The sequence below is a fragment of the Gigantopelta aegis genome, chromosome 5 (genome assembly GCF_016097555.1).
Source record: "Gigantopelta aegis isolate Gae_Host chromosome 5, Gae_host_genome, whole genome shotgun sequence".
In the NCBI taxonomy this organism is placed as follows: Eukaryota; Metazoa; Mollusca; class Gastropoda; order Neomphalida; family Peltospiridae; genus Gigantopelta; species Gigantopelta aegis.
The window spans coordinates 6,067,506-6,080,997 of NC_054703.1; positions in this window are offsets into that span (position 1 = coordinate 6,067,506).

Here is a 13,492-nt window from a genome sequence, read left to right on the forward strand (position 1 = left end):
ACGATTTGTTTTGGTTTTAAAAGATATTTTCTATCTATTACTACCGCCTTTTCGATACTATCTGATATTAGCTGTTTTGGATAATCTCGCGTTTTAAGATACATGTTGAGTTCCCGGAGACGTTGGTCACGTCTTTGTATATTTGACACAATGATACAGATACGCCGTGCTAGGTTATATGGTATACTTCTTCTCGTATGATTCGGATGACAGGGTGAGAAAGAAAGGTACTGTTTGCTATCAGTTGCTTTGTAAAATATATCAGTTTCTATTATGCGTCCACATTTGATTACTAAAGTGTCTAGAAAAGGAATTTTCTTTGCGTCTGTTTCCATAGTAAAGTTTATGTTACTATTCAGTGTGTTAAGTAACTCGTGAAATTAACCTGATAAATGTGGACACAAAATGTACTGAGAAGATGATAGTTGGGGGTTGGTTTAGAGAGGAGTAGGCATAGGCTTTATTCACATCCGTAATGCATTATTTAAATATTTAATAAATGTGGAGAGAGAGAGAGAGAGAGAGAGAGAGAGAGAGAGAGAGAGAGAGAGAGAGAGAGAGAGAGAGAGAGAGAGAGAGAGAGAGAGAGAGGGAGATAGGGAGATAGAGAGGGGGAGGGGTGTGTGTGCGACAGACAGAGACAAACAGACAGTGTTCTTCACGTCGAGGTCTATTGAAAGGTTTAACACCACGGTGAAACAACATATACTATTTCAATTGCGACTTGTATGAGTAAGATGTTTCACACACGAGACAACTAAAACTGTTTAACACCAGTGTGAACTAGCACATGTTGTTTCAAGTGGGAATTTAGTTGAAAATAGTTTGTGCAAACCACACATTTAAGAGATCGAAATCCATGGTGAAAGAACATGTGTCTTTTCAGAAAGACATACTCATTAAAATAACCATACACAAAAGATTATCATCCAACTGTTTATTGATGCTACGTTGTTTAGATATACACGACTGTACTAGCTAAAGCATGTTTATAACTAGGGGTAAAATAGCCAGACACAATAGTATACATACAATGCACTTAATTTGACATTTCTTATTTTAATTTTATCTTCACTTTTAACATTAATGCTAATTAACTATATGTGCATTTATGTATATGTAGTGTACTGTATTTATGAGTGGAACACGCTGTGAACTGAGGGCAATCCTAATAAACATAGTCGTATTTGTTTGTATTCGTAATACCAGTGGTGACCAACATATGTTCTTTCAAGTGCGACCTGTTTGAGAACTATTTTGTTCTATTTAAAACAGAACTAGCCATTTAAGGCGAGCTATGACTCTCGCTAACCATCACTTCAGAGACTAGTGCAAGGATAGTAATTTTAGCACCCCTCTTACATGACTCCCCGTTGGGCGACCATCGGTTTTAGTGTCTGGCGAGTATGGTACTAGTTAAAAAAGAAGCACTGATACTGAAACGAATGTGACAAAACACACCGCATCTATGATGGCGTGAACTACAGATCTGGCAGCAGACGACATACAACATGCTCTATTGACAGCGCCAACATAATTAATAACGATACAACAATTCAAATAAAAACATATTAATTTATTAAGTTTTAAACTCATACCGTCTCAAATGACATTGTATTGGGGGGAAAGTGTAGTGTAAATTAAAACAAACATTCTTTACAAATTAGCATCAAATTGCATAGGTTAACTCTTTTTCGTGATACCAGTTTTAAGGCAATTGATGCAACATCCAACGTAATCTGAATGACACAACCGTTATACATGATCAGGGCCGTATCTCGGCACAAAGCATAGTCGAATGGGCATTTGGTAAAAGAGTGGATGATTCCACAGATCTCTATCTAGGATAACAGCCACTTCCGAAGAAATCATTTGCTGGGAATTTCTCCTCACGCCACTCTCAGACTAGTTTACTAACGCACGCGCAGTTCTGCATTTAGTCTGTTTCTGCTGCATTATCTTTTACCCTCTATTGAAAATTAGATTTAATATGTTTAATTTAATGGCACTTCGTTAAGAAACATGTTTTTTTTACCCTGGATATCGTTTTCACGTGTGTTTTTTAGTTGATATTGGTTTAAAACTTTATGACATATTTTATATGAATTTTTTACTTTATTCATTATGAAGTTAAACGTCAATTTAAAGCATACAGTTATTATTGAACAAGAGAACAAGAAAGTTTTAATTGTAGCTGTGCAGTTAAATTTCCATGTGATAATTGGAGGGCTAGTTGAATTTGAGAAGGGCCAGTAAGATTTTTCTTCAACTGGCCCTGCTGACGACCTTGGTGTTCATGTTAATTTTCAACCCTGCAACATATGCTGTATGAAATAGCAACAGTGGGCCTCTTTCCACGAACAGTGGAGTGCCCAGAACCACAGTCAATTCAAGTTCATGCAAATGTCTTCATATTGTTCTTGTCCCATATATTCTATTCGATATACATAAGTGGGCTATGCTTTCCAAACCAAAAAGCAATGGGTGAAATAAATCCAGTCCCCACATCGATCGCCTGTCCGCTCCCGCACGCCCACTGTCTTCAGCACTGGATGGACCGGATATGGTACGAAACGACCCGTAACCTTAGGCACGCCATTTAATTTAGGTAGAACGATATTCACTTATAATGCTGAAGGGTTTGACATGTGGTTATTTACATGATGTATGTCAAAGGGCGTCATTAATTACGTCATTAGTTACATATATTCACTGTTAGTACACGTGGTGGGTGGAGTGGGGGAAGACGGTGCCTTGTTTCGTGTTCTGGGTTTATTGTAATGTTCTACGTTTTTTATGTTGGTGTTTTTTCAGCTTCTTTTTGTTTTTCTTTACTTGTTTTTCTTCTCTTTTTTTTTTGTTCACACAACTAAAGCAGATTGATTTATTAATTATCGGCTACTAGATGTCAAATATTTGGTAATCTTGGTAGTCTTAGAGAGGAAAACCGCTACATTTTTTTCCATTAATAGCAAGACATTTGTTATTTCTTATGCACAAGCCAACAGACATGATAGCACTTACAACACGCACTTGTTGGGACGAGAAATAGTCAAATGAGACCACCGACGGGAATCGATCGCAGACCTACTGCACATCCTCCTTGGAGAGCTTGTACGTCGATGCACACGAACCTAGTTTGGGTACTAGACGTGCAACACTTTCTCTGCAGTATGCTACAAAGATTAAATCAATGCCAAAACATCCTGTATACAAAACGGTGTTTGATAACAAATATATGAAGTTTTATTTGATTCGAAACCGAACGCAATTCGAATATTTGGTATTCGCATTAATCAGTTTTTATCAGTTTCCAACATTGAGTTAACTGACATTTTGGAAACGCCTTCATATTTCATTTTACGACCTTGGTGTATCAAACCAGCAAAAATTGTATTCGATCTTGTGCATCTAAAGAAAGATCGCATAGATGCAGTTATTTATAAACAACATTTCATGGAAATCCAAGGAGGTATTGTGATTAAATTCCTGTTTACACAGACGGATCACGGGATGGGAATTATGTGGCTTGTGCTACAGTTTTTCCATCAGACGCAATAATTTCCATGAGATTGCCCGATTCAGCATCAATCTTTACTGCTGAAATTTGAGCAATCATTAAATCCGTGGAACAGATTAAAGAGACATTCCTGAGTTTGCTGCAATATTTAAGATGTTATCGACGAAAAGAGACTTTTTAACCATTGTAATTACATATTAAATGTATTTTACTGCATAGAATATGAATGGCTCTATATTAATCGTGTATATTTGTATTAGATTAGATTTAATTTTATTTCCTAACCCCCCCCCAGCCCAAAACAAAATAAAAAAATAAAAAAAAATAAAAAAAATAAAAAAAATAAAAAACAAACCAAAAAAAAACCCTACATTTTCATACGTACGAAATTATTTGAAGACAAAATCCAGTTTGGGCTAGTTACAAATATTAAGACGACCAAAAACACATTGAGTATACAGACACTGATATTCTAAACAAGAAAATATATTTAATTGTAACTTTAACCGTAGAAATATTTTATTAGTCGGAAACATCTTACAATGCAGAACACTCAGGAATGTCCCTTTAAGGATTCATGTGCATCCAAATATGTTATTTTTACAGACTCACTTTCGTGTCTCCAAGCTTTACAGTACATGGAACTGGAGCATCCCTTAGTTGGGATGGTGATACAAAAGTATGTCGTTTTATCAATTGCCATTAAAGATGTTATATTGTGTTGGGTACCCAGCCATGTTGGCATTAAGGGTAACGAAAAGGCAGATGTTGCTGCCGAGTCTGCTTTGAACTTGCGCCGTGTCCAGGTTGGTGTCCCCATCAGTGATATTAAATTTCATATTAACCAATATATTTTTTCGACTTTGCAAGACGATTGGGACGGTGCGGTTGCGAACAAGCTTCGGAGTGGCAGTCATCCTACAGACGATGCAGGAAGGATGAAGTAGTCTTGTGTCGTGCCCGCATCGGTCATGCATATATGACGCAATCATTTATGTTAAAGAAGGACCCTCCCCCTCAGTGTGAACATTGTCAGTGTGCACTGACTGTGCGCCACATTTTGGTGGAGTGTGATCATCTCAAGCCGACGAGAAATGATATATTTGGCAACAGAAATGTTTTAAAACCTTTTAAATTCCATCCAGAATTAATTGTAAATTTATAAACACTTTGACTTCTATACAAAGTTTTAAAATGTACTTACCTTGATTTTATGTATTGTATTATACTTTTCACCCACAACTCCTTACACTGTGGTTTTACATAAATATATATATATATATAAACTATATGTTTATATACTTACCATTTGTGGCACCCAATAGCCGACGTGTATTTTTATGCTGGGGTGTCGTTAAACATTCATTCATTCATTCATTCATTCATACCTACAACACATCAGGTGAACGCTTTACCACTGCATGGGCTACATAAAAACAACATTAAAAAACCCCACTACAATTTAAAAAACGACCTAGAAGACATTGGTTAATTAATCATCGGCTATAAATGTGAAACAGTTGTTAATTCTGGCTCGTAGTCATCAGAGGAAATTCGTTACCTGTCTTACATTAGCAGTAAGGACGTCTCTCCTAACTCTGTGCAGAATAGCTTTTAAAACATTATGTATTACATGTATTATATATATTTTAAAAGGTGAGACGTTAATAAAATATGAAACTGAATTGATATTCAATACTGCGACGCAATCACCTCAAGCGCTGAACTCACTGAGCTAAATACACCCCCCCCCCCAACACCCCCCCATATACCCCCATACAATGCCAAATTAGATATTTAGAAGAAAACATTTTAAATTAAATGGACAAAAGAGACATCCAAAATGTTCAACGCATGCTTTGACCAATCGGATGTCTTTGAGAACACAAGTAGAACCATTGTTGTTGTGTATTAGCTGACAAATTCAAATAATGTCTTCTCAAGCGATTTCCTAAAAAAACAACAGTAGAATGAAAAAGGATAGCTTTGTGACCGAGTGCTTTACGGCCAAAGTACGAAGTGCAAAATACTTTGAGATCGAGGCATGGGCACGTGTGATCAATTTTTAACCCCCCCCCCCCCCCCCCCAAAAAAAAAAAAAAACCCACAAAAAAAACACACAAAAAACAACAACATTGCAAATATTTCTTTCAAACTATATTTATTATTAATTAAAGATACCAGGAAATCGATAAATAATGAACGCTGGAATAGTTTCAAAGAAGGACGGATATGTATTTCTGGAAGAAAGAAAAGACTCATAGCAATATAAAAGCAATACCTCTCGCTCTAATCGATGTTACGAAAAGTCTGTTTAGTTTAACGAAAGCACATTGATTTATTAACAACCAACTATTGGGTGTCAAACATTTGGTAATTTTAGCATATAATATATTTGTCATATTCCATAAATATATATAATTTTACAGTTGGCCCACATGCGTTTCATATTGCTACTGTATGATAATGAAAGTATAGTTTTAATTACTTGATCTCTTTAAATATATAAAATTCTGTAATTATTTCTAATTTGAATTTTGAATTGTTTTAATTAAAACAAATATTTTCATATGCCTTGTTTTTATTTGTTAAATAGTAATTTTAAACCAGTAATTATTTTGTGGGTACAGGGTAACATTAAAATACTTAAAAGTATCCATTATTAACTCTAATCTGTCAATTGTTCAAGTGTCTACGCATGTCATAACGTTTCGTCCCTTTATACGTACAAACAAAAGAACATCTTTGAAAAAAGGTAATTAAATGAAAGATTCAATGATTCAACATTTGGCAAGTCTGGTAACGCCGGTAGGTCAGTAACTGTTGGGGTTCAAACTAGCTGCTTCGGTAGCAAGTCTGTCATACACCTCATGTTGCTGCTCTGTAGTGAACAGGATGCTTTAAAGCGAGTATCCAAAACAGTACACTCCTGCAGAAACTCCTGCTTATTGGCATACCTGAAAGTATTATTTTTCAAAGGAACATCAGTGGGTGTATTGGTGTATCCCCCCCCCCCCCCATCCCCTTTGGTAGGCTACGTAGTGTACAGAGTTTTCAACATTCGGAGAAACACACAAATTCAGTAATTCAGTAAAAAAAATGTCAATATAGTATTCAGCTCAATTAACGAGCATTTATCGTTTGATGTTAACAAATTTCAAGTAAAAATTCAGTTAAAAGTTTGTTTTGTTTAATGGCACAACTAGAATGTATTGATTTGTTAATCATCGACTATTGGCTGTCAAACATTTGGTAATTGTGACATATAATAATAATAGTATTAGAGGAACGTAGTATATATTTAATTTGCAGGAAAATATATTTTATTTTCATTTTCCAACAGACAGGACAGAACATACCACAGCTTTTGATATTCTAGTCATAGAGCAATAATTGGCACAGGAACGCTTACAGTTGCATATTATGATTATGCAATGCACTCCAAGATTATATTCATTAAAACATTCTTACCTGCTATCCAGATCAGATTCTTCATCTGTTTAATAAGATCAGAATCCATCTCTTTAGAAACCAGAACACTTGCCAACAATTTTTTCTCGAGTGGAAGAATGATAGATACAGTAGGCATCTTCTCTGTGCATAATACAGTTGTAATTGCTTTCAGTGGAAGAAGGCACGCCGCAATGTCCTCTGCTATCGTGATATCTGCCTCAGATAATGTTGATATGTCATTCACATTGCTACGAATTTCTTTAGCCACTAGTACAGCATAGATTGTGGGCTGCAGTTCCAGAAACCTCTCCAGCATACCACACGCAGAATTCCACCGTGTAGGTACATCTTGCAGTTACTTAACATTTTAAAGTCCTAGCTGTTTAGTTTTCTCTTTTAGCAAAGCTGCAGTAGTCGTACTACGGTGAAAAAAGGATACGACGCGCCGTGCACGAGCACTAATTCATGACACAGCATTCATCTTAAGGCCCTTTTGCGCTGCCAAGTTGAGTTTATGGGCGTAGCATCCAATATGAGGAATACAACATGCCTCTCTCGCTGCAACGTCCATATTTGCCGCATTATCTGTGACCAAAGGAGGGTTCTTGTTAAGGCCCCATTTAGAAATTGCGTCAGTTAAAACTTGGGTGATATTTACACCTATATGGCTCTCTGGTAATTCTCTTGTTTCAAGAACGAATGAGTTAAGGTTCCAGTCTTTGGTGATGTGAGAAGTTGTTATAGTATCATAAGACTGGGTTGCTCTAATTGTCCATCCATCAGTCGTGAGTGCTACTGAGACATTCTTGAGACTAGAAATAACATAAGCGCGACATTCCTGGTACATGTTAGGTACGACAGTTTCAGTGAAATAAGTGCGTGATGGTAACTCGTACTTGGGATCAAGTTGTTCAATCATATCTTTGAAACCTTCGTTTGACACGATGCTGAAAGGTCGGAGATCTTTAAATATGAATCTATTCTGTAAAAGAAATTTTTTCGGTAGGGTTTGTGTGAGCATTGGTACTTTCTCCTGTGTAGATGAAGTAGTCGAAGATTTACCACTTTGTGCAATAATTTTGTGATGACGACTCAGGTGTGTGCTACGATTTGTAGTTCCACCACTAAAGCGAACGTCCATCTTACACCTTTTGCAAACTGCCAACCCCTCCTGGATTTCGCCTGTGTCTTTTCTTTTGTTTCATTTGAAAATTTTCCCAAAGGGCACTTTTTGCCGTATTGGAACTGATTGAACGCTGGAACACTTCTCGTTTCGACAGCCTGCACCACCAAGTTGGATTCTTTTTTAGAGAGATTACTTGCCTCCACGTCATTTCTCCGTCTGACTATGTTGACTTGGTTCTTTTTTCGCGACTCGTATGACGGCCATTCTGCAGAACGCCACGGTAGTTCGCGTTTAGTCTCTACATGTCCGAGCTTGTCCTAGCAGCACTGGCAGATTGACCGCCCCACTCTAAGAAGAAATAGGAAGCAGGGTCGACCCCTACTACTCTTTTCTAGACTTTACTTTGTTTTATTGTGATACCATCTCGTATTCTCCGGAGTCGGGCCCGTCCGCACCACTATACCAACCCATGACGACTGGACTATACCCTAGTCTGATTCTCTTTCTCGTTCAGACGGATCCGGTTTCTCAATATCTGTATTTCAGCACAGCACGACACCTTCAACGTCTATTGACTGTCAATCTAGTGGTTTTCTTGACGCCATTCAACCCATTTCGTCCCTATAAGCTGTGGGCCCAAACGGCCTTAATGAGGCCACTCACGTGGACATATAGATCAGACTTTAAACTTTTAGATCTGCGTTCAAAATTTTATGTCGAAATTACTTCTTTTTAAAAATATTATTAAATAGTCCGATCCTCTCTTCGTTCTCTTATTTAATTTTGGACTGTCCTAAAATGCTCCAAATTATATAAATATTTGGCCGAGCAGTCAATTCTTTTTATTTTTGGCTTGTAACTTTTTCTCTTTCTTTTAAATTTATTCTATTAAGTTTTTTACTAATTGCTATTTTCAAAATTCTGCCCATTTTCAACTCTATCTCCCCCCCCACCCCCTCCATCCCGAGTCAGACCACCGATCTTATCGGAGGTCGGACTCGGGATGGGCGTGTTTGAAACCCTAGTGGTATATGGGCACGTTAAACTTATCGGAGGTCGGACTCAGGATGGGCGTGTTTGAAACCCTAGTGGTATATGGGCACGTTAAACTTATCGGAGGTCGGACTCGGGATAGCCGTGTTCGAAACCCTAGTGGTAAATGGGCACGTTAAACTAGTTATCAGGCCACCGATCTTATCGGAGGTTGGACTCGGGATAGGCGTGTTCGAAACCCTAGTGGTATATGGGCACGTTAAACTAGTTATCAGGCCACCGATCTTATCGGAGGTCGGACTCGGGATGGGCGTGTTTGAAACCCTAGTGGTATATGGGCACGTTAAACTTATCGGAGGTCGGACTCGGGATAGGCGTGTTCGAAACCCTAGTGGTATATGGGCACGTTAAACTAGTTGTCATCATCCTCCTCCAAAAGAACAACAACCCAAAGAAACGGTCCCTGCTGGTGATCCTGAGAATGTATGCCTCAAAATTATCTGAAACTTTGTTAACTCGAACACCGATATGTGGCTGCAAGTGTAACATACAGCGTATAAATCGACATATACACAGCGGCTATAAATACTACCACTCCTCCCGGTTATTGAAAATTCGAAAACATTCAAACATCCTGACAATGTATGCCTGAAAATTATCTCAAACTTTGTTAAATCGAACAATGCGTGGATCAGACGAAGGAAGAAGATGTTTTATTTAACGATACACTCAACCCATTTTATTTACGGTTATATGGCGTCGGACATATGGTTAAGGACCACATAGATATTGAGAGAGGAAACCCGCTGTCGCCACTTCATGGGCTACTTTTTTAGAATAGCAGAAAGGGATCTTTTATATTCACCATCACACAGACAGGGTAATACAAACCACGGCCTTTTTTACATCAGTTCTCGATCACTGGCTGGAACGAGAAATAACCCAGTGGCTGACGGGGATCGATCTCAAACCGACCAGGCATCAAGCGATCGTCTGGGCTACATAAAACAAACCCCAAAAAACATTTCTAAACACCTCGCAAAAGAAATACTTGTTGTTGTTGTTTGGGGCTTTTTCAAAAGGGTTAGAGCACATTGATTTATTAATCATCTGCTATGGATGTCAAACATTTTGTAATTCTGACTCGCCGTCATCAGCGAAAACCACCACATTTGTGCCATTAGCAGCACGGGATTTTTTAGATACACTTTTACACAGACATGACAGCACATACCACATCGTTTGACCAGTTGTGGTGCACTGGTTGGAAAGAGATAACCCCACGCAGTTAAACGGATGTTTCGAGGTGGTTCGATTCTGCGACTCAAGCTAATCAGGTGAATACTCAACCGACTGAGCTAAATTTCGCTCCTCCATTCCCCTACAATGCCAGGTTAGATTTCAGTGAATTCCAAAATGTCCACCGCATGATTTGACCAATCAAAACATTTTTGGGAACCCACGTAAAACCATTGTCGTTGTATAGTGGGTGTCAAATTTAAAGCTATTTCCAAAATAAATTGTAGAATGAAAAGGGTTGGCTTATGTTTTAATACATTGCGATCGAAACTCGTGTGATCAAGTTTTCAAAAAATTTCAAAGTTTTCTTTCAAACTGTATTGATTATTAATTACAGAGATCAGGACATCGATAAATAGTGAACGCAGGATTGGTGTCAAAGAAAGACGTACATGCATCACTGGAAAAAACAGAAGAAAGATGTCAATATAGAAACTATACCACTCACTCGATTAAATGTTACGCAACGTCTGCTTTGTTTAACGACAGCACATTGATTTATTAACCATCCACTTTTGTGTTACGGGCGACCAACCACAATAACAAACAGAAATTACTTTACTGCTTCTAACTCGCCAAGCTACCGATTATTTTATGAAACAAGTAAACATTTAAATAGTAATGACTAAGTATTGATATTTTCATATCCAGATATATAACACACACACAAAAACAATTGGATAACATATTTATATTAATTTTTGTGTGAGATAAACGTTGCATGAACTCTACCTGACTTGGCTGACTAACTACATGAATCAATTAATAAGTATCGATCACGAACTATCCTGATGTCCATGTTACACGTATGACACCTACATCAAAATATAATACTATTAATATGTTTGAGTTACAACCCGTCGGCGGTTGGGGTAAAAGGCGGGGTATATACTTTACTCCATTACGGATAATTAGGTACCGGTAGGTTATCTGTGGTGTAAAAAACCCCACATTAATTGTTCATACTCCCTACACATATATATTGTTTGGATAGGCAAGTTACTCTGGTCCATAAGCACACTAAATGAAAGTGCCAGGCTACGAAACACTGTGTGCCAGTCTATTACAAAACACAACAACACCTACCACATACCCTGCCGGACATTAATAACGCAGAGGCGGATCTAGGGACGGGGTCGCAGGGGCCCGCCCCTTAACTTTTGCGAAAGGTATAATTTTATTATATATTAATTTTCATTTTTGTACTATCCTCACCAAACCTCCCCCAAAGATCCCTTGGCATTCTGCCTCATGTCATTGCCCCCTCCACCCAATGGATTTTCTGGATCCGCCACTGTAACGTCAGCCCCGGACAGTAGTAATATATGTGACTCCTAAATACAAGGAGCGGGACGTAGCCCAGTCGTACAGCGCTCGCTCGATGCGCGGTCGGTCTGGGATCGATTCCCGTCGGTGGGCTCATTGGGCTATTTCTCGTCACAGCCAGAACACCACGACTGGTATATAAAAGGCCGTGGTATGTGCTATCATGTCTGTGGTATCTGGCGGGCGCTTTGCCACTGGGCTACGTCCTGCCCCCTTATTTGATATGAGATAAACATTAATCGTACTGCACCTGACTTGGCTGACTAACCACTAGAATCAATTAATAATTATCGATAACGAACTGTCCTGATGTCCATGTTACACGTACTCTATTACACCATAACTAGGTAGCTTATCATTAGCGTACAAACAAAAACCCACATTAATTGTTCATACTCCCTACACATATTATATGATTTTGGAATAGGCAAGTTACTCTGGTCCATAAAAACACTAAATAAAAGTACCAGGCTACGACACACAGTTAGCCAGACTATAACAGTTATAATTTATTATATATTAACTTTTTAATTTTTTACTATCCCCCCAAACGTCCCCGAAAGATCCCTTGGCATTCTGCCTCATGTCACTGCCCCCACCCCTACCCCCAATGGATTTTCTGGATCCGCCACTGTAACGTCAGCCACGGACATCAGCTCGACTCGTCAAGGGCCCTTACACTGGGTGCTCCTAATCACACAAAGCTAGACCGCCGACAACGTAATCCCTCACGGGCTGCCACACTTGGTGTTTCCATCTCTCCATCACATTATATCTTCCCAACCGCTACCTCAGTGACGTCACGTAAACTTTCAAACAGCTGATAACTCACTTTAATAACGTTCGGTTAATTTCATGTCAACTTATTTTCGTGCTCATATCCAATTACGGTTCAAGCACACTGTCCTGAGCACACACCTTAGCTATCTAGGCTGTCTGTCCAGGACAGTGGATTAGCTGGTTAGTGGTTAGTGAGAGAGAAGAGGGTGTAGCAGCCTTACACCTACACACTGAGCTCTTAAGAACTCGCTCTGGGTTGAAGCCGGTACCGGGGTGCGAACCATGTACCTACCAGCCTGTAGTTCGATGGCTTAACCACTGCGCCACCGAGACCGTTTAAGCTATATGTCCCTGTTATATAGGACATAACGGAAAGCATCTTCAAGTAATGATGGCTCACAAAATCTAAGCGCTAATTTTCTTAGTTGTGTGAGCCGAGACGAATACAGCTATCTAAACAGTAATTATTAACAACTACAGGTAAACATGTATTTACATGATAAACCTTGTGCATAGCCCAACTACGCAATCATTTACCCGAATAACTAATTAGTAGCAATTCCCAACTAATTTCATTTTGCCAATTTACTCTCCAGTGGGGATTGGCATAAAATACATACATACATACATATATATTCCCTCTATGTTTGTCTTTGCATCATTTACATGTAGATCCCATTTTCTAGAATAATCTAGCAAAGTGTCTAATTGTAACTGCAAATCATCAATTGATTCTGAAAAAATTACAAGGTCATCTGCATACATTAATAAATATAAACTAAGTGGCTGACACTCATATGGTATACAGTTCCCTTGGATAAAACTTACTTCAAAATCATTGATATATAAAGAAAACAAAATCGGTGACAAAACTTCACCTTGCATCAAACCTAACACATTACAAAAGTAATCCGACTGAAAGCCGTTAATAGTAACACAAGATTTAACATTCTGATACATAGAATAAATAACAGATAACACTTTGCCCCTTATAC